Here is a 25,315-nt window from a genome sequence, read left to right as displayed (position 1 = left end):
GCCCATTGCATTATTTTCTCCTGAAAATCCCTGAGCAACCTGAGGTGCCAGTAACTTTGCATCTAGTTTGCAGCACAGTAATGAGAACAAAGAGCTTTTGGGGCAAAATCCAAACCACATCCTCCTATCAAACCCTGCAGAGCCAGGATGCTAAAATGGCTGAGCCTGCAGCACAGAGCTATATAAAGCTGCAGGGATAACAGCCCTTGTTTGGTGCCAGGCTCCAGGCTACAGTGAGTTTTACAGGAGGAAGGTTACAGGCCTCTAACGGGATGTAAATTGTGTTTCAAAAAGTGTGGCTGGTGTCTGTGCAGATCCTGGAAATCTGCATCTTTCAGTGTAAGCATCGGTGGTGCCAAGCAATTACAATGTTTATAGAAACTGATGGCCTACATCTGTTTAAAATACTTCCCAGTGTTTAGACTGACAGGACAGAAAACATTCTGCAAGGAGTAAGTAGAAATTGGATGGTTTGATATATATATTTTTTAAGTTAGAAGAACTCACACTAAATTGATTAACTACTCAAATTCATTAGCACTGTAAGCACTATAGGGTGAACACATGCCATAAACCTGCCTTCCTGCATGATAGGGAATTAACAAAATGTAAGAAAACTCTTCCAGAGGGTAAAGCCTGTTTGGAACTAGACTGAAACAGGAATGTAGTCTCATATCCCAGCAGCTTTATAGCCTTTCTGTTTGATTTCAAGCAAGACAAAGGTTTCTCTCCATTGATAAATCAGCCAGTATGTCTTTGCCTCAACTCCCAATCTCTACAAAGATAACACACATTCTTACTCCAATGTAGCTATTTACCGACAGAGCAGAAGAGCAAACTGAGGTCCCAGCCTGACTTGCAAAAGATAATTAGATTAGTTGCACTAAACAGAGAAGCCTGACCAAATCCCTTGGCTTTATCTCACCTGCCTGTGGTGGCTCCTACTCTCAACTCCAACACTGCCCTTTATTGCTTTCACTGCTTCCAGGCTTTGACTCCTTCCAGGAGACTCTGCAGAATCAGTAGTCCCTCTTCATACCAAAATCCAGCACCATGGGATACACCTTCTTTCATTCAGGTAGCTTTGGACATAAGCAAAACATCCAGATGGTTCAGGAATGAAAGAAGCAGAAATTGTGTCAGATTGTGACCATGAGAGCAAGGAGAGCAGATCTATATGGTGCTGCATTCCAACAGCCCTCAACGACACAAGGGCTCTTTAGGGACCTCAGTGAGCCAGTGCAAACTAGAGCTGCCTCCAGAAAACCAGAGGTTGCTTCAGAAATGGCCAAACCCCAGGACCCCATGGCCAAACCCTATAGTTTTGGCAAAACTTTTTCCCTCAGCTGCAGCAGCTCTAAGCAGCATGAACAATACAGGAAAATACCTAAATTCTCATGCACATAACCATGGGCTCACAACCATCCTTAGCTTCCTTTTCCTTGAACTTGGGCTGCTGTGCTGTAGTGCTTTGCCACCTGACTAGTCAAAGAAGCCCTCCCTCATTAGCAGTTTGGACTCTTGCTATAAATCTCCCCATAGGGCTTCCTCCTGGGTGACAGTGTTCCAGAACAAAGAGCCCCATTCACCAGACAAGCCTTTGGAGTGCATTTTCCATTTTTTAATGTCAGTCTTAGAGGAGGGGGGTGCAAGTTTTATGGGCAAAGCACACAGAGACCCCAGAAGGGTCACCCTGTTCTGGAATTAGTTATAACCAAGCTCCCTTGGACATGGCTGCTGTACAGCAAGTGGGAACGTCTCTCCTCTCTCAGTTATACTGAAAACAAATGTATGGCAGAAAAAAAAATCCATCTCTGGAGCTCTCCCATAGTTAATTGCCAGGATTATTATGTTATCTAGCTTAGTCAAAGATTTAGAGTTTCCATTCCCTTTTTTCTTCCACCCAATCCCTTGTATTTTTAAGGCTATTTATGTCACACACACACGCAAAACTCCAGCACAAGAAGGCAGCCACATCAAGCACCAACATCACAAAAAAGCCACCACCATCTCTTCCAAGCTCTCATTCCTTCTGTTCTGTAATTAGTAAGCAAATTATATAAATTAGAAGCACGTGCAGAGGGGAAGTTGTTCTCTCTGGCACTGGCTGGGGAGGGACTACATCTCCCATGAGGAAGTTCTCTGGGGCACTGGGATGGAATTATTACTGCAGTTTGCACTGATGCTTCGTCCTGCCTGCCGTCAAGTACCCACATGGCTTGTCTTTTCTCCCACTGGAGAATACCCTCTCCCCTCAGCAATTACACAGTCCACATGGGGCTCTGTGTGTTGTTCCAGCACTGCTGTCTCTCCCCCAGTCCCTGAGTGGAGCTGTGTAAAGCATGCAGACATTTTCATCACTAAACTTACGGCTGCCCTGAGGGTATGTGCATAAGATTACTCAGTGCTCTTTAAATCAGTCCCAGAACAACCTTTTCCAGCCACTGCTAAACAAAAGCTTTTCCAGCAGAACTCCATTTTTCTTTTCTCTGTAAGAAGCCATTTTTTTCAGACTACCTCAGCAGTTACACTTGGGCACTAGCTGGTGGAAACACACACAAATACCTGCAACCTCACAGAAATTAATGGAAAAACCCCTGCCATTAAATTCAAGCAGAGTGGAAAAAAATTTTACACTTGTTTTTTAGGAAGAAGGCAAAAAAAAAAAAAAAAAAAAAAAAGAAAAAAGGGAAGGAAAGGATCCATTGAAAGTCAGTTTGAGTCCACATCAAAGCAAACCTTGGTGGCTCTCCTAACCCCTGTGGATGACATGTAAGTCCTACAGAAGTGAGCTGCTGCTCCACCACAATGTAGGAGCTGTAAGGATGCAGTCTGCTCTAGGCTAAGCCTCTGACCTGCTCCTCCCATGTCCAAGGTGGCCTGGACACTAGTATAGCACTTGCAATGCTAAAGAAACCACAGGGCAGGTGGGCATAACATCTACCAAGCAAATTCTAAAGGAACAGAGTGGTTTTAGACTTTTATTCTCCTACCAAATAATTCAGCCACTGATGTCTCAGAATGGGCTTTGTAGGGTGAGGCTACGCTATGTTTGCATTTGGTATGATGATGATTGGGGAACACATTATTCCACACCCAGTTTGCATCCATCATCACCAGTCCAGTGGACAGCCCAGGCTCTCAGGGAATAATGTCTCTTGTGCTTCTCCAAAAGCAACCCTGTTTGAGACCTGTTTGGTCTGTCCTTCCTCTCTGATCCTCTCGCCCATAACTACAGCTTTCCATCAGGCAAGTGACTCAGAAATTCCAATACCACATCAGAAGGGGTGTCCTTGCCAGGTAAATGAGTGCTATGAAGGGACGAGGGCTTTATGTCTCTCCTCAGAGAGAGATATGTTTACATATCTCAGCAACAGCCAAAGCGGTTGTTCTTTGCACCAGGATGGAGAGGTGAATTTTAGACAAAGCCAAACTAACAGCTCTGCTGACAGCTCTCAGGTCAGCTACACAACTGGTCTCAGACATCTGACATGAACACACATACTGGAGCTTCTAAAGTTTCCCATGGTGTCATCTGTGACTGACTAATGTCTAAGGTTCACGGGGTTGCCCAGCATCACTGTGCACCAGAGACAGGCCAAGCCAGCCTGTCCATTACATGGGGACAATCCTGGGCACATCTCTGGCCAATGCTGAAGGACCTCAGCATCTTGAAAGACAAGCTCCATCTGAAGGGATACAGCATTACCATCTGCGTGAGGAGTCATGTCAGGGTGAGGGCTCTGAGGTAAGTCGTCCCTACACAGCCAGTTGTTGGATCTGCTACACATTGATATTTCTACACAAATATATTTGAATGCTGCTCACATCAGCATTTAGCTGGAGGAAATCCCAGCCACAAGCCCACCGGGATCAGGGGAATCAAAGTGTTACTAATAAAGAGCCACATCTCACCTCCCAAATCCACACTCCAAACAGTAGGATGCAAGAGGGAGGATTTCTCATAAGCCTACCGACTCCAGCAGGAAATGGCACATTTAGCACTTCTTTCATGACTTTCTTTCCACCACATTTCCTCTATGCCCTCTCCCAAGCTCTGTCAATGGCAGCACACTATCTCTGTGAGCAGATTCCTTCATTTTTAAGAGCAGCACTGTGCACTCCTGCCAAAGGAACCTCATTGGTCCCTCATGTGGCCACAGTCACGTCCCCTCCAATTTATCCCTGCAAATCACAGTGGCACCAGATTAAGCCTTTGGCCATGTTATTTCATGAGGTTTACTCATCACAAATGTTGACAGTAAGGATAAGCTTTAAGTAATAAATGAGAAAACCAATTCCCTTCCATATATTCAACAAAATCCTGTTGCTCCCTTCAGGAGAAAACATGCTGCACAACGTTCTTGTACAGGCACAAGAGGAAATCACTCTTTGGATTTGGAAAGTCAATATTAATGTGCTCAGACTGCAGTAGAGGGCATGTTCATTTTGCAATTGAGTTACTTTCCCTGATACGCTCTTGATTCCATTTTCCTGGCAAATTGTGATGGCTAATAAATTGCAATAACTTTGAGTTTACATTATGACTTGCAGAAGATTATTTTGGGCAGTAATGACATTCCCAAAGTGGAGGGTCTCTCCAGTGAAATATCTGGCATATGGAAGCAATTCACTATTTACAGATTCAGATGAAACCTACGTATTACTGATGAAGAAACCATGTTTTGATAAGCTAATAGGCAGTGGTGCAAGCTGACAGACACATTTCTTAAAGGGGAGAAAATATGAAGCTCCTAATGTCTACTAGGAAGTCAGTCTTCTCCCAGAGCTTACTGAGGCCAATAGACTGAGTCCTCTATGTTTCACTGGGGTTGAAGATCAAGTTTTCACCCTCGTCACAAGAGGAACATGTTCTGGGTCAGCTCACTTCATCCCAGAACACTTTATCCTACAATAATATTCCAGCCTCCCACTTATTATATGCTGAAATCTGTTTATTTCCTCTAATATCCCACTCTCTCTCAGTGTCTCTTTTTGAAACCCCCAGGGCAGCTGAAGGGGGAATTTTAATTTTATTGTGCTATTTGTCAAATGTTTTTTCCCTTTTTTTTCCAGACACTGTTTACACAGAGCAGCCTTCCTCCCTGATCCCCTCTGGTTTGTCTTTTATTTCTCAGGCATTTCCTAGCTGCTGTGCTTGGGCTCCACCTTGTCATGTAAATCCAATTTAATTTGCACAGTTCTGCTTGACTGGGGCTGTTTTCTAATAAATTCAAGCTCCGTGAAAAATTCCAACCAGGTGATCCACTCAGAGGCAGCAGCTCCTAACACAGTTTGTGGGAAGTATCTTCAAAACAGTCTCTAGGAGGAGGCAGGTGGCTTTTGGGGCTGATTGGCCTTTTACTTCTAATATTGACTTTTAATTACCAACAGCTAAACCTTGTTTTCCTGTATGATCCATGGCTGCCTGAAAATCCAATTTGTCCTGGGGTTATTGACACAGTTGGAAAACTTACTATGTTTACTCTTTTTGAGAAAACAGTTTAGTTTTATGCATTCATTTCAAACCAAGACTGTCCATGTTCATACTGCAAGCTCAAACTGTGCCCTTCTTCATCCCTCTCCTTAAAAGGGAGTTGCACTTCTAGTGCAGAGATGGCAACATACAGGAAACAAGAATGAAGAATAGTTTTATTTTATGGTTTTATGTTTTTAATCCTTAACAGTGGTTGAAATTTTGGGAATACTCAATAAACTAAATAGCAAAAATCCTCTATGCAAAATGGGGGTGGTTGACCCTACAAGCCCAGTAAAACACCCTGAGATGCCAAGCAGGATCAGAAGTGGGTCATAAGAGAAATAAGTGAGTGCTGTGCCCTACCTACCCAGCCTAAATCAGAGCCCAAAAATCCCCTTCTGCTATAAGCAGGATCTGGGATGCTTCTGAGCAATGTCTAAAAACAGAAAAGCACCCTTTGCTTCATGGCCCACATCTCAGTGTAGGCTGGTGCCTCCCCATTAACCAATTTTGGCTGCAGGCTCAGCCCCAAGCACAGGTTAGGTGATGCACATGGCTTCATCGGCCAAGCAACTGCTACACTGCCTCGGCTCTGAACTGGACTTGATCCCTTGTGAAGCACCTCCAAAAATAGCAGCATTACATACCTCAGGTACAGGAGGCCAGCTTGAGGTTTAAGTAGCATTTATCTACTCTCCTGTGCAAAGAAAACCCCCAAAAAATCCCAAGGAATCCACAGAAGAAAAAACCCCAGCTTTTGTTCCCCTTGGTCAATAAAACAAAAAATACTCCTCTAACAGCTTTGTAAATAAATACAGGGCACCATGAGAGTGCAGGTGATTTATTGGCACTTAACATTACGGGGGTGACAGAAAGCACTGCAATAGTCAAGTACCATGGTCACGGCCATTATAAACATTTTTTTAAAGGGGGTTTATTACAGAGCTGTAAAAGTAAGCTCTAGGCTAGAAGTTGGCATGTGAGTTCTCTGCACCTTTGAAGTATTTATTGACAGTAGAGATTTGGAAAGGAAAAAATATCAAATTGGAAATTATGGTTTCATCAGACTTTGAATAGCAACTGTAAAAATGAAAGGAGATAAGGAAGGGGAGAAAGAAGATAGGGAGCTATGCTGTTAGGATGAATAACGTCCAGCAAATAATTTTCCAGGGAGATCTTTGGGTTCACCTTTTTCCACTTACAAAACAGGGGTTTCTACAGAGTTTCTCCGTCTTTCAAAATATTTGCCCAGCCATTTCCATGCAGTTATTGGTGTGTAATTTACAGCTTTCCACAGCAGGGAATGCAAGTCGCCCTGGGGTAACACATGCCATTGAGAGCTGCTGGGAGAGCAGCAGCTCTCCTGGCTCCCTGCTTTCACCAGAGGAGGAGGAATTTGTGTCCAAGCAGATCAGCCCTGCCAGGTTACACATTGGCAAAAGCAAGGGGTAAATCCCACCTGGCCTGATTCTCCAGCCAGTGCTGGAGCTTCAGAAGTCTAGTCCAGGTATAGGGGGTGGTTTTTCCATCCCTGCAAGCACTAGCCAAATGTAGGTACCTCTCAGATTTCAAATCCAGAAGAGACCACTGGAAGCTTCCTGTACCAGAAAGGCCATTCCATTTTTCAGTTAAATGTCATCACAGCACTGCTCCTGCTCACAAGCTCACCTCCACAATATTTCTGTACCATGAATTAGGAACACTGGAGCATCCCTGGAAAGCCCTATGCTGAGTGATACCTTCTAAGGTAATTATAGGAAAAGGGAAATGAGAATGGGTTACCATCCAGGAGGACAGCAAGGAAACATTAACTCCTCCATTGGCAGCATCCAGGGTTACACTCTGAGTATGCTGGAGCTTGGCATCCCATTTTGAAGGCTTGCACATGCCCACCTGCATTTGGTACATCATTGAACTTGGATCAGAGAGACAAAAAGCTGTCTTCATTCATTGCCTTGCTGCTCCAGGGCAAACCCCACAGTGAAACCTAGTTGGATGGGAGAAGTGATCTGGAAAAACAGATTGGAACATCTCAAATCAAGTGGTGAAGATGAACCACATCTCGAGCAGGCAGTGCAGGAGAGGAGACACTGATTAACACCCGTCAGCAGCCTGACCTGACTCCCTGGGAAAATGATGATATTTATGTCTGCCCTTTCCATAGCCACACTCACCACTGAAACCTTTCCACATGCTGAATTATGGGCTGGATGGATGAGTCCAGCTTAGAGCAGATGTTTATCTAATTTGATTTCACATTTTTTTTAAACATTTCACATGTAGGAAAATGATAAAAGCAAGAAGATTAAACATGGATGTCCAAAGTCTAACTAACATCCCCACTGGTAAGCTGGGTGTGTTTTATCTTTAAAACAGAGTGACACCAGTTTCCTTTGTAATGCATGAATCCCAGGGGCAGCAATCAGAAATAACACAATTATGTTGTTAAGAATCATTTATTATTATTATTATTACTGTTAGTTTGGGTGAATCAACTCAGTAAGACCAACACAACTTCTCTGAATAAGTTAAACTATATTTAAAAGTCTTAAATAAGACTTTGATGGGACTGAGTGTGAAAACCTACTTATGGGTAAGATGCAATTATGGAATTTTGACAAGAGCATTTGACCAACCCAAAAAAATCCATGCATCAAACTGTCATCATCCCCAAACGTGCATGCCTCAGATTTTCCAGTTCAGTAAGGTTATAGAACATTACAGCTTTTTATGTATTTAAAAGTGAGAGTTAAAATATAATTATAATATAAAAACATTATAAAATAAAAAGCTTACTTTTTATAAGCTCACCACACTGGAAAATGTGAGGCACAACAATCTTTTCTATAGCAGTCTCAATATTATGGTTCCAAGTTCCTCACACCTTGTAACGTAATTAAGTGTCCTCCTGAACGCTTCGTTGTGCTTTGATTTTTGCAAACTATGGCCAGGAATGGTTGGTCAGGCTCCACTCTCTCCAACCATCCTGACACTTGGTGGCTTGGAAATAGATTGCTCAAAGAGCAAGTATGAGAAGTGAGCCCTAGGGGTAGCTTTGGCTCTGTAAACTCACTGCACACAGGGAAAGAGAGAGGCAGTGGTCAGAAATACTTTTTCCCAGATGCAAACATGCAAGCAGGTGCCAAAGTGTTCTAACTAGATGATTTTATTTAGCCTGGTGACAAAATAAACCCCTGTGTAAGAAGATACAGTAGTTCAAAGCAACAGGTAAGGGGTTTCAGTTTAAGCAAATTTTAAGTTTTTTATCAGAGGGAACAGCATTGATATACATATAAAATCTTTAACAAAATGTTATCCCTGAGGTCATGCGTCTGAACTGTTTTCTTTTTCTTATGTTCTATCAGTGTTTTCAGATGTCCATATCCTGCAACTGTGGTTCCCATGTAAGCTTGGTTCATGCTGCCAGTCCTGTGGCAAAGGAATATCAGCACCTCATGGCCACCTGTTGGAAACTGGCTATTCTTTAGCTCAAAGGCTTGTGCATCTTTGAACATCTGGGCTGAAGAGGTTTTTGAAGTAAATCAAAACAAGTTATGGGAAATTCTAGACATGGCAAAGATTCTTTGAAAGAAGTGCTGTGCTGGTTTTGGCTGAGGTAATTTTCCTCATGGTAGCTGGTATGGGGTTGTGTTTTGGATTTGTGCTGAAAACAGCAGATGGAATGTTCAGAGTGACAGTGTTTGTCTTCTCAAGTCACTGTTACACATGATGGAGCCCTGTTTTCCTGGAGATGGCTGAACACTTTCCCACCCATGGGAATGAATTCCTTGGTTTGTTTTGTTTGCTCACATGGCTGTGCTTTAGCTATTAAACCATCCCTGTCTTAGCCCACGAGTTCTTACCATTCCAATTCTCTCCCCCATCCCACCGTAGGGAGTGGGTGAGAAGCTGGGTGGGGCTTAGCTGCCAACTGGGGTTTAACCACAACAAGGGTCTTGCATATCAAAATCTCCCCAGTTATGAGCCCAGGGCTTTACTAAAGGAACACAGAAGTTTGTAGTATTGATTAGAGCATTCTGTGCCCTAAGGACACTCCATCCTCCCTATTTATTTGTCATTTTCTTTCTTTCTGGCTCTGTGGACCAGATCATGCAAGTAGAACACAGTTTTCTCTCAGGACTCATGGTCTACAGTTGTGATGAAATCAAATCTTGAATTCTCAGGGTCTGTGTGGGCCATGATGTTGACCTGTGAACCAAGGGATGGAGTGGAGAGAAAGCAGAAAGGTTTTCCTGTCTTGCCTAAGTAGGGAAGAGACTAAATGGGTCTGACCGGGGGGCAAGGGAACCCAGTCCTGCTTCCCAGATAAAACCCCATGTGTGTGCTGACTCCATACCATTCCTCCATAGAGCCTGGTTGTCTTTGTAAGAAGATGCAGGAAGGTGGTCAAAAAAGAGCTGCAAGAGGCTCCAGTATGCCCCAGCTTCTGGATGATGAGATTGCATTGACTGTTTCCCTTTTGATTCATCTCCAGCTGATCCTGAGACAGGAGGGACTATAGGGGTAATGACCATTCCTATTACATCTATGGGAACATCTCACAGAGGGTGGACACAACGCTGCAAAACTGGGTGTGTTATGACAAGTTAGGATGGATAAAAATAATCTGCAGAATGTCAAGAGCAGACTCTTAGGGAGGGCCATGAAGAACGATACTCAGATTTTGGAAGAGTGAGTGGAACGTTCCAATTCTTCCCAAAATATACAGTGGAAATATTTGGGCTCAGAAAGAATGTCTACAGCCAGGGCAGCAAGAGAAACAGTACTAGTGCTGGCAGCGCTGGAGAGGTTGAGAGCTGACTCAGAAAGAGGATTATCTTTCATGCTGCCGATCGCAACGTCCTCGCCTGGCCTTTGGTGCTGCATTTCACTAGTGCACTGCAAGCCAAACCCCCAGCTATGGGTCAAGCCAAAGAGAATAGGCTTGAACGTGGGGCAACTGGCAGCAAAAAGATTTCTCCAGACACTGACTGTGGGCCAGAGGTGAGCTGATCCCTGATTGTTATTGCAGGCTGAGAGGTGTGGTGTGCTTGGCAGCTGTTGTTTCCATCGACTTGCATGGGCTGGATGGGGGAAAGCAGAGAGGCAAATTCATCCAGGCCACTGTCTCCAGATGACTTCTAAATGAACCTTTCAGTGGGAGAGGCTTACCTGGTCCTTTGTTCCTTTGCACAAGAGGTCACCATGTATTGATGGTGTGTTTTTCACAAGGATGTTACAGCACCAAAAATCGCAGGACAGAGTAGTTTCTTTATCCTTGTTTTCTTATTCTGTTCTACCCAAATCATCTTATGGAGTTCCTTGGTGTTTTGTTCAAAAACCTGGATCAAAGATAATGAACTCTTCCCAGGCTCTCCTGCAGTTGACCATACACTCCTGCAGAGTTTCTGTACTTTTCAGGTGTCATCATAAAACAATTATCCACTAATAATCAAGTTATTAGCCACTAATAATCAGTTAAACTAATAGACTACAACTGGCATCCCATCAAGGTGATACCTGGGCACCAAGACAAAGCACCTTCTCAGATCACCATCGACACATACAAGCCCAATAGCGTGAGACTACAGTAATTATTCCTTGAACTGGAGGGACATTAATTCAGGCAGCAGCCAGAAGGCCAACTGTACTTTTCCTTTTGGTCTTTGCCATATCTAAATATGGGTTAGGAAGAGGAATTTCAGACATCTTATTACAAAAGGGGCGATGTGCTTTGGGGCATGTCCTGCAGTACTACCCATCTCATCAAATCAGGCAATTAGCTAAGGACAGAGCTGATTTTATGGCCATACATCCTAATTCCTTTCTCATGGTAACCAGTCATAAAAGGAAAAACAGAGTCAAACATGCATCCAGGAAACATACTCAAGTCCCACTGTGTGGGCATCACCATGGGCTTACTCCAAAGAGATGTGATGGTGATGCTATTTATGAGACTTACTTTTTCCCCACCCTCACTGTTCAATTTTACTATTTTTGATCATCAGGCAGGAAAGCATAAATAAAATACTGTCAATGTCATAGTCATTTTTCAAGCAGGAAGTGACACAGGTTGACACCCAGCCATTAATTTGACATGGGGTAGTAAAATCATTTGATTCTGCTGGCAGAATTTTATAGGAATTAACCAGCTGGAATATTTATGGTCAACATATTGCTTTCACTGTAAAGGCTAGTATAAAAACAAAATGGAGCATTATCATTATTTATTGTAAAGGGAAAAGGACATTACTTATTGATTTATGGAAACAGTTATTTAGGAAATTTGCTTTTCTGTAAATAGCCCCCCAAATTTTACTCTAATTTTAAAATTATTCACAGAAGGGTGTTTTGGGAGAAGCAGATATTGTAAAGAGGCACAGAGAAATGGATAGGTTTTAGTGGTGTGTGAACTTTGCTCCCAAAGAACAAGTACATGTGCTACAGCCAAGATGATGGTGGCCATAGGTCAAGTGTCCAAGGGTTTGTTATTGTCTAGTTATCCAATGAAACCTAAGGGAGTCAGGGAGATATTTGGGCCTCATGAACACCTTCAGCCAGGCCAGGGAGAAGAAAGGACCAAAGAGGCTGCAGTCTACTTGTCATAGGCCTACGCCCTACTCCCACCACACTCTTAGCGCAACCACCCAAGGCCAGGGAAGGGCTCTTCACAGAACACGCTGAGTTGGAAGGGAGACACAAGGATCATGAAGTCCCACTCTTAGCCCCTCCCCATCCCCAAGAACCATCCCCAAGAGCCCCACCATGTGCCTGAGAGTATCTTATGCACCCAGACTCTGGGTTGCATCCTGCTGGTCCTGTACTGCCAAGCTTAACCAGCCACACCCTATTTCTTCCTTCCATTAAGCAAATCCTTTACATGCATGAGGAGTCTCTCCCCAGGTAAAAGTTTGCTGTCCACGCTCTCACTCGTAGGCATATTAGAATAACATACTTGGTTGTGCATGTGGAGGGGAACCCTGCCAAGGAGCAGGCATGTACACTTCTCTCTGCAGCAGGCTCCAGATCTGGATGGCAGTGGAGTGGGGCTGCACTGTCCCTCACCCTCCTGTTAGATGCTGAGGTGAAGTTTTCCCTTCAGCTGGGGGGAAAATGGAGGGTGGGAGGAAGCACATGGAGATCCTTATCAGTCTGCAGTCAATAGCACCACATCAAGCCGCATACCTGATGTATTAGACACCCTCCTGAGATGAGCCAACTGACCCAAACCAGTGCTGCCTGCACAGCCTGGCCAGCTCCCCCTGTAAGTGTCACTCCATGCAGGGGCCAGCTCCTTACACCACCATCCTGCTCCTTCATGCTCAGTCTCTGTCTTGCTCACTCAGCCTTAATAATTGTATTCCCAGCACTACTTAAAATGCTGCAGGGAGATCTTCCCAGTACCTCCAGACAGGAGCGAAACCTCGATGCTTGCATAACCACTCTCACCAAGAGGTGACCAAAGTACTACTGATCAGCAGAGGAGGGATGACGCTGGAGTCCGTAGGAAGGGATGAGCTGCAGAAAAGGACAGAAGATCCCACAACATTCACCCTAGTTCCTTCAGCTCTGGCCCCAGGGCCAGGTGCACCCAGCTGTGAGCCACCCTCAGCACAAGGAGCACCACAACCAACCCATCCAAACTGATTGTTAAAGCACCTGCACTAATAAGGTGAGAAACGTTTATTATTATGGGCATAGCTGTGTATTAAGAGGCTGAGGTGACTTCTGGCTTACATCCCACCATCTCGGAGCAAGGCAGAGCTAGTCCTGATCTGCAGGCAGAGCCAAAAGCACATTGCTGTTCTAGTGTCTGTACTGCCTCTGTGACGCCTCATGGCTGAAATTCCTGCACGAATCAACCCACAGTGAGAGGGCCTCTGCACCAAGGAGATTTATATGCTCAATAGCAGGAGGTTTGGGGGGAGCAGATGTAGACAGAGAGGGTCATGCAAAGTCACATTGGAAATATATGGCAGAAGCAAGAGCTTAGCCCAGTTGAACTAAATTCTTGCTCAATGGCAAAGCCATGAGACCATCCTTCCTCTTAAGAGTTTTCGCATGCCCGAACAAGCCTGGTGAGGACTTAATGACATCTGTGTGTTCTTGCCTGAGCAAGGACCTCATGATTTGGCTGACTGCCATGAAAAGAAAAAAAAAAGATGTCCAAAAGTTATGAAAATAAAGGTATTTATCTTCATTGTTAGAGGCAAAGACTGAGCCTTTTATTTCCCTCTCTTGGAGGATTAAGCTCACAGATTTACAAAGAACTGGTTGATTACCAAAATAAATACATTGCCATGCCAATTTATAGGACACAAATGTAGGAAACCCATCCAACCAAATCAGGCAAAGTGTAATTCATGTGAGAGCCCTCAGCATGTGCAAAGGGCACAGTGCATGTGGAACAAAGCACATAGGGAAAACATGCTAGAAACCTCTATCTGCGGGAACAATTCCCAGTGCAGCGTACAATGGAGCTATAAAATAAATGGCTTGGCTCTCCATTGGAAGCAAAGCCCAACTGTTCTCAATGAGAAGGAGGATCATGTATCTTTATAATGAGAATTCAGTCATTTTTAAATGTTGGCTTTGCTCATATCACCACCAAATCTGTCTGCAGAGCTGACAGGCTGCAGACTTCATTTGGATTTCTAACTGTGATTATACATGGCAGTGATGGATACCACAGGGTTTTCCGGGGCTTAGGGTTTGGGGCTGGCTTTTGTTTTTCAGTTGTTTGGGGCTTGGGATTGAGTGAGCTGGTGGGGTATTTTTAGTGTCACTGTCCAATGAGGCTTAAAGAGCTCTTTACTCATTTTAGTAGTTCTGATAATGCACAGAGATGAAAGCAGATCCTGAACAAGTTCTTCTTTATATTGGCAAAGCTGCCCCTTCTGCGATGAAACCCAAGAGCAGTTTTTGCTTTCAGTGCACAGTGAGACGGAGCAGAACATGTTTACTGAGCCTGAACATACCATTGCTCTCAGAGGCGTAAGCACCACCCTTTGCAGCAAAGGTGATCCTCAGAGCACTAAAACATCTGCTTGCTCAGTGAAAAAACAACCCCACAATCATGTTAACATTCATGAGCATGGCATATTGAGGAGTTAAGTGTCCTTTCCTCTCTGTTGTTTCTTACAATGCAGAATCACTTTTTGTAGTCTGCAAAGGAATGATGCATTTCACAGTCATACCAGGTCCTGTCACAGTTCAACTTGAAGAAACGTGAAGCTGTCCATTAGAAAATGAGGCAGTCTTCACATAAGGCTTAAAGCCCTATTTGGAAGCTGTTCTTTCACAATCCTGCCATCTACCTTAGACTGCAAGGCTACAGACAAGCAAGAGGACTTGTAAAAGCAAGAGACTACAGCAGCACAGTGATGTCCAAGACTTTACAGGAAACAGGCACAGGGAGGGTATCTATAATTTTAAAAGTCAATTTCTCCAAATCTTTGCTCCTCCTATTAAGGCTAAAATGCAGAAGGTCATCTTCAGCATGGGGAAACCAAATCAATGCTATGATCTCTAGGCACCACAGCCTGATTTCCAATGGGAAGGTCAAGTGGCATAATTTTGACTTCTACAAGGCAGTTCTCCACATAACATGGTGTAACATCCCTGAATTTGTGACATGAGACATTTGGAAGCAGCAACAGACCAATTAGCCTGATTAGACTGTTAGACTGTTAGACTGGAGCTTCAGCACTTGAGAAAGAGGTGGTTTACCTGACTATTGGAGCAATGGGGACAAGTTCAAAGCATCCAGATCAGTTTAGTGATGACGTGCATGGAGTTCACAGCATGTTCTTTACAAGTGGACATGAAGCAGCTCATAAAACTGACTTAGATCTGTTGCCAAGATCAAATGTTCTCAGTTGAGATGATCTGGTACAGCACGGGGCTGGATCTCAGCAAAGAGGATCTCTCCCTTCTTCAGAGCACTGAGTGGTCTAAGGCACACCAGCTCTGCACCGGAGCTGGACAACACCTTGGATTCCAGCCTACTGTGGCCTTCAGAGCAGCAGCACATGGCCAGGTAGCATACTCAGGAACATCTAGACCATCTCAGAGTCCTTGAGGTGATGGGAATACACCAAGAGAGAATCATAAAATCATTAAGGTTAGAAAAGACCTATAAGATCAAGTCCAACCATTAACCTGGATGCTGTTTTTTCTTTGTGCAGGGTTGGAAGGCTGGTTGCAATGCTTCTGGGAGTCCCACCCCAGCAGTGAATATCATCCTGCCACTACACTGACAGAAAATTTAAAGGCAATAATGACAAGTCCACACTTCAAATCAAACAAAAGCACAGATTCCCCGCAGTTAGCTCAGCAGCACACAGCTGTATTGCTCCCAGCACCCCAGCTAAGTGCTGCTGTGGCATAGACCAGCTGCAAGTGCTTTGTAAAGCAAAGGGCACAGCAAAGCCAAACAGGACTCCAGCTCTCCCCAGCAGCATGTCAACTGCTTCAACACAGCACTCCTTCCCAAGCTTTAGCCATCTGTGCACAGACCTTGAGGCCAAAATGAGAGGAGCCTTCCCAGTTGCAGCTTTTAGAGGAGGCCAAAGTCTCTGTGAAGCCCTGTACATTGTGACCTGTGAAATATATGAACTCCCAGGCTTTACATGAGCCTCACTCTTCTGTGCAATATCACATGGCTTTTGGATTTGTCTGCCCTGTCCACCTATCCCATGTGTTTCCAATAATTGCTTACATATGGGGAGGTTTCTTTTGTTTGCCCTTAGAAGGGACACACTGTTGTTCCCCGTCCTTAGATGAGGCCACAGACGTACACATCATTTTTATTGGTGTATTTTATTGCCCCTACTTCTTTACAGCACATGCCACTGGTCTCTCCAGCCTTCCCTTTCAGTCCACTGTTTAGCCCCGCCGCTGTTAGGTCTCCTCATTCCCCATCCTTTCTCAGTCAAAACAGGGGCCCCTAATTAAGAGAATGCCTTATAAATCTCTCCGCATCCAAATAAGATCCAGAGCCTGGCTGGGGAGACGGATCTGGAGACAGTGGGTAGGTCTGGCATTCCTCATGTTGCACACAGGCTTTCTTTAGCATCGCTCTGCTTGGCACGTGAGCTTGGATCTCGGCACCAGCAGCCAGTGCTGAGACCCAAGCTCACTTGCCCACCATTTATAGCAAGCAAGAAGAATGGGCTGGAGACCACCCACTTGGACCCAAAACCTTCGTTATGCAGAGCAAAGACCCAAATAGGATGCTGACCCTGCAGAAGAGGCAGTCACATCATCTAAAGCTTCCTTGCAGGACCTTGGGGTGCACACTGGTAGGAGAGGTGGGTAGCAATCTCTCCTCCAAAAAGCTGGAGACATGGCCAGCAGACCCTTGGAGCAGGAGGTGAGATGCATTTAGAGGTTGTTCTTCCTCTTCTAAGGCATATTCTACCCTCAAAACTACCCAAACCCACCCAAAAACCAGGATGGATGTTCCTGCTATGAAGCTTTGCCTGGATAGAGCCTTGTGCCCAGTTTCACACCAAGTGGTGCAAGGCAGCTCCCAGCTCAGCACACCCATCCCATACATAGCTGATCACCCAAACCCCCATAGAAGCACCCCAGAGGTTTGTCCTGGTTTGGGGTTCCTGGGTTGCTCTCTGCTCTTTCCATTGGTGCTGTGTGTGCACAGAGAGCACAGGTCTTAACACAGGCAGGATCACCCTGTGGTGACAGCACACTGTGACTTGCACATTGATGGCCCAAATAATGTGTCTAAAGTAGAATGTGCTAGTACAACCCTGAGAACTCACAATAACACCAAGCAGCTCGCTGAAAACCTGCTCCTCATGGAAGATGTTGGAGGCCTATAACTTGAAAGACACAAAGATAATAGTGGCCTGAGACAGAGAAACCCCACTCCACTGTATCACCACGTTGCCTTTGTCTACAGTTCTGACTTGATCAGTACTGTGCCTGCCCAGGGACTAAAGCTCATCCTGCAGCAGTGTCTCTGCATTACACTCACACACAATAATTTCCTCCGTGTACACATTGCTGGAAACAGAGCCAGTGCCAGAATTCCCTGATACCAAATCCCTCCTTGGGCTGGTGCCCAGTACTCTGGAAAAGGCCGGCAACATCTGGAAGCAGTGACACTGCACATCTGCGAGACCCTCAGAGCTACAGGGTGGAGGGAGAACTACCTACAGGATTAGTTATGTTGATAATTAAATCCCAAATAGGAGGGCACTAGATGTACTCACCTTCCCTAACACCATAATGCTTGAACTATTGCATGAGCCTGCACACAATGCTGCTGCTGCTATAAACAACCCTTGTGGTAGAAGTAGATGGAAATGTTGCTTGCACTTGTAACAGAATTGCAGCTGGGGAGGCTGAGTAGGTAGGATAAATCTAAAAAAAAAAACATCTCTAATTATCAAGGGAGTGATTTTGAGTCTCTTATTCATGTGGAGTAGTGACAAAGCAGATCACTGCACTGATTATCAGCATTACTCAGGGGACTAGATCCAGGCTTTAACACAATCAGGACCTCTAGGACCAAGTCAGGCTCATACAAAGCTTCTTCAGGCTTCCCGCAAACTTGGGAAACTCGTTTTCTTCCTCAGACTTCACAAGACATGGCTTTCTACTATACCCAGAAAGATAACTTCATGCTTCTAACATACTGTTTTTCTGGATGCCTGGAATGGAAGAGCACAGAGGAATACCTTGTGGTTTTATTGGAAACATTCCCTATTTAGACCTCTGGCATAATCAATACCGCAATATGCAAGATACCTTTCCTCCAAACCACGTGATATTATATCTTTAATGCACTCCTTTTTTTCTTTAAGTTTTTAAGGATTTTACTACTAATGAAGTCCTAATTTCCTGGCAGCAAGGTCAGATTTAGCAGAATGAAAGAGAGGGCAAGAGGGACTGTGAGCTCTCTCTGCGACTCCCCCAGCACTGTGTCAGCATCACCCAGCCCGTGCCATGGCAGAAGGGCTCTGCTCCACACCACAGCCCACGCTCTGGCCTGGCCAGATTTTTGCAGACGTGCACACACTTCACATCATGAGAAACCCCAGTGAAACCAGTGGGGCTGATCTGGCTGCTGATGCTCTGTTTGCTGCACTGAAGTGTCTGGGATTGGTGACAGGAGTTTTATCAAGTCACCTAAAAGTCAGAGAGTCCAGGAGAATTTAGAAAAGGATTACTTTAGCTGCTGTATTTGTATACTAACACCTCCTACTTGACTCAAGGTCTACGAAATTTCAAAGAGGCATTACTTAATTTATCTATGTTTTTCTATTATTTTTACTTTATTTTAATGCTAAATCCACCCCTTGATAGCCAAGATCAGGGATCCTGAGCACCCCAGCTACCCTGGGAGCTTGGGGAAATGTTTCCCCATGGTGATTCTAAACAGGAAAGACACCTAGACCAACAAACCACTGCTGATAAAGGCTATAAATTAGCAGAAACCACCTGTGCATACTGCAGGAGCCATGCTCTGTACACAACACAGACAGACAAAAATTTGCACAAAGAACAACATTTGCAACCATGATGAAACTCGAGGTAATGAGCCTTCCTGATGCTTATCTCTGACCTGAGAACCAGGCTCATTCCAATTGTTTCCTAAGTCATTACAGATAAATACTGCTTTGCATTCTCAATGACCCCAATCCAAAGCTTTTCCAAAATCAGAAGCTCCCAGGACAGCTTCAGTAGCATGTTTTGGAGAGGGTGGGGCAGACTTTTTGCTGTTTGTGCTGGTGAATAAACCCATTATGTGGACACCCAGCATTGAAACGATGAGAGATCTGGGTTCAAAACGAGGGTTTTGTTTCGCTGTAAATCCTATTTATGGCTTAGGGTGCAGCTGATACGCCGTTAGCTTTTATTTCATTGATAATTCAGTGATTGTAGTTGAAACCTTGCAACTTAATGAGCTGATGTTATTACTCATACTGTGTGGCCATCTGGAACCAGTTTGGTCAGAGAGCCCAAAGCACCACCAGCCACCTGTAATGCATTAAGCCTCAGCCCAGTACCAGCTCTGTGGATTGGAAAAGCCAGGCCTGCATAAATACTAACCTGTGAGAATGTAATTGGAGAAGTGATATTTAAGAACTTATAGTTTGCCAGAAACGCTCATTCTCAGGGGAATGTATGCAGAGGCTTAAAGTTTAAAGCCAAGAGGTTTTTAGTTTCAACATTGTGAATCAAGAAAAACCATTGCATATGGATGTTGTTGGACTGTCCAAGCCGCCAGGTCTGTCCAAACAGACCAAGGTATGCCAGGGCTTTTCAAAACCCAGGTTCCCTCCTCACACCTGAGCCTCACGCTGCACATGTTGCTTATTACTGAGGTACTATCTCCAGACGTTGTTCCAAAGGGACTGAAGAAATAAGGAATAAATACTCCACAATGCTTTACAGTCATAGAGAATGTGCTGCTGCCACAATCAGGAAAAAAAAAAATCACTACAGAGCTCTCATGTGGATAACAGATAATTTGGAAAGGCACAAACCAGCACCTAAATATCCCAGCAAAATAGTCTACTGAATGTTGTGACTGGACAAGAGCTGCCTCTGGGTCAAAAGAGAGGTGGAGCAGCTGCCTTACCTGGAATTCCCTGCTGTGTCCCAAGCAGATCCATCCTTGGTGGCCTTCTCCCAGGAGAGGACACGAGCTGGAGTTGCTGGTGGCTCTGCCACTGGTGCACCAAAAAGGTGTCTGTGTTGGCAGAGACATAAATTAGTGTGGTTAGTTAGAATGGTAATTAGCATGGTTCCTCTCTGCCCACTGCTGATTTACAGCAGCTGGGGGTATGAATCACTACTCAGATTTCAGAGATTTGGGTAAAATACAATTCAAGTAAAATGCATTTTTTTCTTTTGATATTTCCAAATCTTTTTGGCTTTCAATGGTAAAATATGTATTGGGAATTGCTTTCCACACTTTCCTGATGCAAACACTGATGGCTGCAACTCAGACAGGCTGTGACACTGACTAAAAGCAATTTTCCTGGCTGTTTTCCAATGGCTCAAGGACAATGGTTTCTCCTGCTGGGACTTGATGGAGCTGGGCTTCATGATCCTTATGGGTCCCATCCAATTTGAGATATTCTATGATTCTAAAGCCCCTGGTTCAGTTAAAGACACACAAAGCTCCGATGCTTCAAGGTAGAAATGTAAATCCAAAGAAATAGAGATGGCTCAGCTCCTGGAAGGGCTTCCATTTCTTTTCTTCCCCTGTTTGTCCTGCACAAGGGAACTTTGCAGAGCAAATAAACAGGATCTCCAGTAAATACAGGCCTATACGAAGGCATGACTGGATACATGAGCATTTTGTCTTAGAAGAGACCCATAAATGTTTTATGAGTTCCATGTAAACATATAAACATGGCATTTGTGTGAAAATCACATTTTATTTAGCATCATGTGCATTTTACACACTCATGATACATCACAGGGGCTCAGCATGGCCATCACATTCATATGTCTTGCAAGGAGTTAAATTGTGTTTCATTTATTTATTTATTTACTTTAGTGCATTTTGGTGACAGAAATTTATCTGGTTTAGATGAAGGCTGGAAGTACCTTTTTTCTTTTTCCCCTGTGTAATCCTGAAGTGCTTTGAAATTCCCAAAGAGTCATAAAAAAAAAAAAAAAATGGGCCAAGGAGAATTTTTGCTGATCTGGTTTTGATATAAGTGATGCAATGCAATATTAAAGAGCATATATAGAAAGCCCACGATAACAGTGAAAACGTGAAGAGGTTTAATTTTAAACCCTGAAGTGTAGTGGATATATTTAGTAAGAGTTGGGGAGGGTCTTGCATTCCTCACACGTAGATGCTTTCCAATCCCATCTGTGTCTGGAAAACACCCCAATCTTTTCCTGCCTCATCCCCATGGCCAGGTAGGAGCTGCAGTGTAAGTGTCACATCCCATTTCCACGCTCTTGAAGAGGGTTGTCCCCTGGCCATGTTGACCAAAGCCCCTGAGACCCACCACAGAACATGGGAAACAAAAGCAAATCCTGAAAGAAGAGCTGAAATTCCATGTGGATGTGCAGAAGATGGATTCAGCAACTTTTTTCATTTATTTTCTTTGTTCTCTGTCAGAATATATTATGATACAAATCTTTCTGACTCGTAGACATAAAGTCTTTTCTTTGTGAGACAGTAGATACTTATTTCTTCATGATCCTTCAGACTCTTTTTTTTTCCAAATTTCAGCAGATTTTTCAGTATTTTGTGGTGGGGTTTTGAGTAATTCCATGCACAGAATTGTCCAAGGAATTTTTCTTTGCAATAGTTCTTTGTGGGTTGACTTCCTGCAAACATACTTGAGTGAGAGCTCCATCAAAAATGCTAGTGTCTCTTAAATTGGGTGAAGATTAAGATGGGAGGATAAAAACCCACAAAAATTTTGAAGCTTTCACAAAAGCATTTAGAAAAGTTACTGAAAATTCACCATATTTTCTGGGAAATTATTACTAAAAAAAAAAAAAAAAAGAGACAAAAAAACCCACACCGAAAACCAGCAATGTTTTCCCTGAAATGTATTTGTGGCCTGGACTGTGATAGAAGTCTCTTTTGCCAAAATTTTGTTCATCTGAGCATCCATAACTCCATTTATATGGAGGCAACAGGAAGAAATCCCATACAATCTAATCTAGTGGAAGGTGTTGCCAATGGTGAGGGGGTTGGAACTAGATATTCTTTAAGGTCTCTTCCAACCCAAACCATTCTATAATTCTACGATAATCCCCTACAGTTGGTGCTCACTGTTGAAACCTTGGGCTTCCACCCCACCTCAGTCCTACTTCTTCCCTACTTTTTATTTCAGGTCACCTTATCCAAGATGCACATCCCACACATCCTGTATATTCCCTGACCATGTCAGCATCCTCCTAACCCCCGCCATTGCTATTCTACCCATGTTTCTTTGATATATAAGATCTCTGAGGCTGGGACAGAAAGAAATTTTCCAAATTTCTTTCACACTTAATCAGCCTCAGGAAAAAAAAAAAAAGAGGGAAAAAAAAAAAAAAAAGCAGGATTCTTGGGAAGCTCAGTTTGGAAAACATCAGTCACAACACCCTGAAATCCTCTCTCTCACTGATAACTGTGACAATGAACAGCGCCACCAGCTCACAGATGGTGACAGCCCCTGTTCCATGTGTGTCCCCACAGTGACAGCAAGGACAGAGCTTATTTCCATGCTCTCCAAACAGATACCTGGCTTCCTTTAGGACAGGGATGCCCAAGCACAACCTGTAGCAGATATGTTCCCATTGTATCCAGGAGCTGCTCTTAGACTGGGGTTCAAATGAAGACGATGTTTGCTTTGCCATGGTTTCTCATCTCAGCTACTTGGGTTTGCTCTAGGAATAACAAAAATGTCTTGCCTTTGCATTTTTATTCATTCACAGCTCGGATTTCCCAGAGCTCAGAAGTGTGGGCATGCAGGCACTGCTCACAGTCAGCCCAGCATTTGGCTGTCAGGATAAAATTCAACCTACACTCAATGCCTATGAGGAAAGAAAAATAAGGAAACCCATCTAGATTAACTGGCTCACTCCATGTCCCACAAGTTTTCATTCACAGCTTTCACTGCCAGCATTGCACCATTACAAACTGAATGGTTCAAAGCTTTGTTTCTCCAGAGGCTTTTTCCTTCATATAAAATACAGGTTATTACAATGCATCCCCGTGGCATCGTGCCAGCCACCATCAGCCATCTGCACACACCACAGTGAGAAACTCACTTGTGCTTACCCAAAAAAAAGGAGGGAAAAAGTTCATTCATGGACTGACTGAGCAGTGTTAGGTGGAGGTACAAGGGTTGTCTCTGTCCTGCTCAGGGTCACCTCTGAACCTCAACAGTATCTGGGCCATCCGACTTATCTCAGATCTGTCCTACGTGCTTCTGTGGTTTTCCCCAGCTGTCCCAAAAGTAAAACATCCCCCACTACGCACACAAATGCCTTTTGCAGTGGCAACCCCAAATTTCTGGGCACATGTCTCTGCAGAGAAAGCAAACCTGCCTCAGCTTTTCCCATTAGCTGCCTTCTCCTGTTATACGACTTGCACCTTGCTTCCATTCCTCATGGGGTGCATGAAAACCTAGAAAACAAAACCACCACAATTTTATAAACGATGTGGGGGAAAAAAACAAACAACACAACTGAAGCAAAGAACTTGATGACATATCCCATCCACAGCTTGTCCAATCATTTTTGCAGCACTTATATCTTCAGGTGTCTCTGACCATGGGCAGGGGCTTGGAACTAAGTGATCCCTTCCCACCTAAACCATTCTAGGATTCTATGATTTAGACCCTAAATCACCCTATGTGCATCTCCCCACATGAATTTGCCTGTGCAGCCCAGCACTGGAGAGAAACTGGGGAGCAGGGCAGGGATTTTGAGCCTCCTTCAGTTATCACAATAAACCACTAGATTACTGATATAAAGCAATACAAAATTACACCCTTACTCTAAGAAAAACCAAGCACAGTGTTGCAAACCCCCAACCATTCCTGCTCTGGGCTTACTGCTGCTACACACTGTTGTTCATCTTCCAGCAACTTCCACTCGAAAAAAGCAGCACGACATTATGAAAAAAACAGCATTCCATATACACAAACACATGTTTCTCTGTAAATATTTAGAGAACATGCAAATCCTCAAGAGGACAAGGCAAAGCAGTGAGAGCGTCAGCAATCATTCTCGTTGCTTTCCAAACCCCAAACACTAACAGTCATAGTCTTTCTCCATCTCTCTTGTAAGGAGGGTTTATTCTTGCCCCTGTGCATCCCATCACCGTGGCGTGGGGATGCTTGACACTGTGTCTGACACGCTGAGCTCTGCTTGACACTTTATAGGACTTTTAAACAGCAGGTGTGCAAGATGCAACCTCGGGTCAGTTAGTGGGGATGAGAGGCTCCATCCAGTCAAAGGAAACAAAACAAAACAAAACCACTCCTTTTCATGGCTTGCAGCTGGTCATGAAAAGGCCGGAGTCCTGGAGCCCTCCCTAACCTCAGGGCTGCCAGGGTCTTCTGCAGGCAGCGGATGGGAGGGGAGAGACGGTGTCTGGCTCTGCCCACCTCTGTCTCCATGGAAGTGCTTATCAAGTGGAAGGAAGTTATAATAAAATTTACTGCAGTTCCACAAAGTACCACTGTTTGTGTGTTATTAATCACTTACACGGGTCCCCGTCAGAGGAAATGGCAGCCCCGACAGTGATTTATATGCTATTTAGATAACCTGAGGAGAGCACATTACGAGCTCCGTGCCCAGTCTGTTGTCTCCCGAGGGGTGTCCCCTCCTCCAAACACCCAGGGGTCCCCTTGGACCCTCCCTTTTGCCTTCAAAGCCACCGCATGCCTTATCAGGGCCACCGCCAAAGCAGTGCTTTCCAAAGGCATCCAAAGGCAGCAGCTTTTCCCATCACTGAGATCAAACAGTTCCTCCTGCCTGCAAACAAAAACCTGGCTGGAAAACAAAGAGGCTGTCCCCTGCCTTGAGTCCTGAGGGACATCAAGTGCAGGCAGCTGGTGATGCTGCTGTTACCACCTGGTGCTGAGCAGTGCCCAGCACAGGTCCCATCCTCAGGCTACCCCAGCATGGGACAATCCCATTGGGATGTTCATTTTGAAGTGATAGCATGGTTAATGAAGGGATGTCAGAAAAAGAGTAACATTTGCATAATTTATGTTTTAAAAAAACCTTTTTTATTTTAGACTGTAGCTGGTGTGAGCCTGGGGTGCAACATGTTTGCACAGCAGAAGATGTTGGGGTTGTGAGCAATTCAAGGGAGGATGGTGCTGTAGGGAC

The sequence above is a fragment of the Myiozetetes cayanensis genome, unplaced genomic scaffold, assembly GCF_022539395.1.
Source record: "Myiozetetes cayanensis isolate MyiCay16 unplaced genomic scaffold, myiCay2020 scf12, whole genome shotgun sequence".
NCBI lineage: Eukaryota > Metazoa > Chordata > Aves > Passeriformes > Tyrannidae > Myiozetetes > Myiozetetes cayanensis.
Note: the sequence above shows the minus strand (reverse complement) of the source record.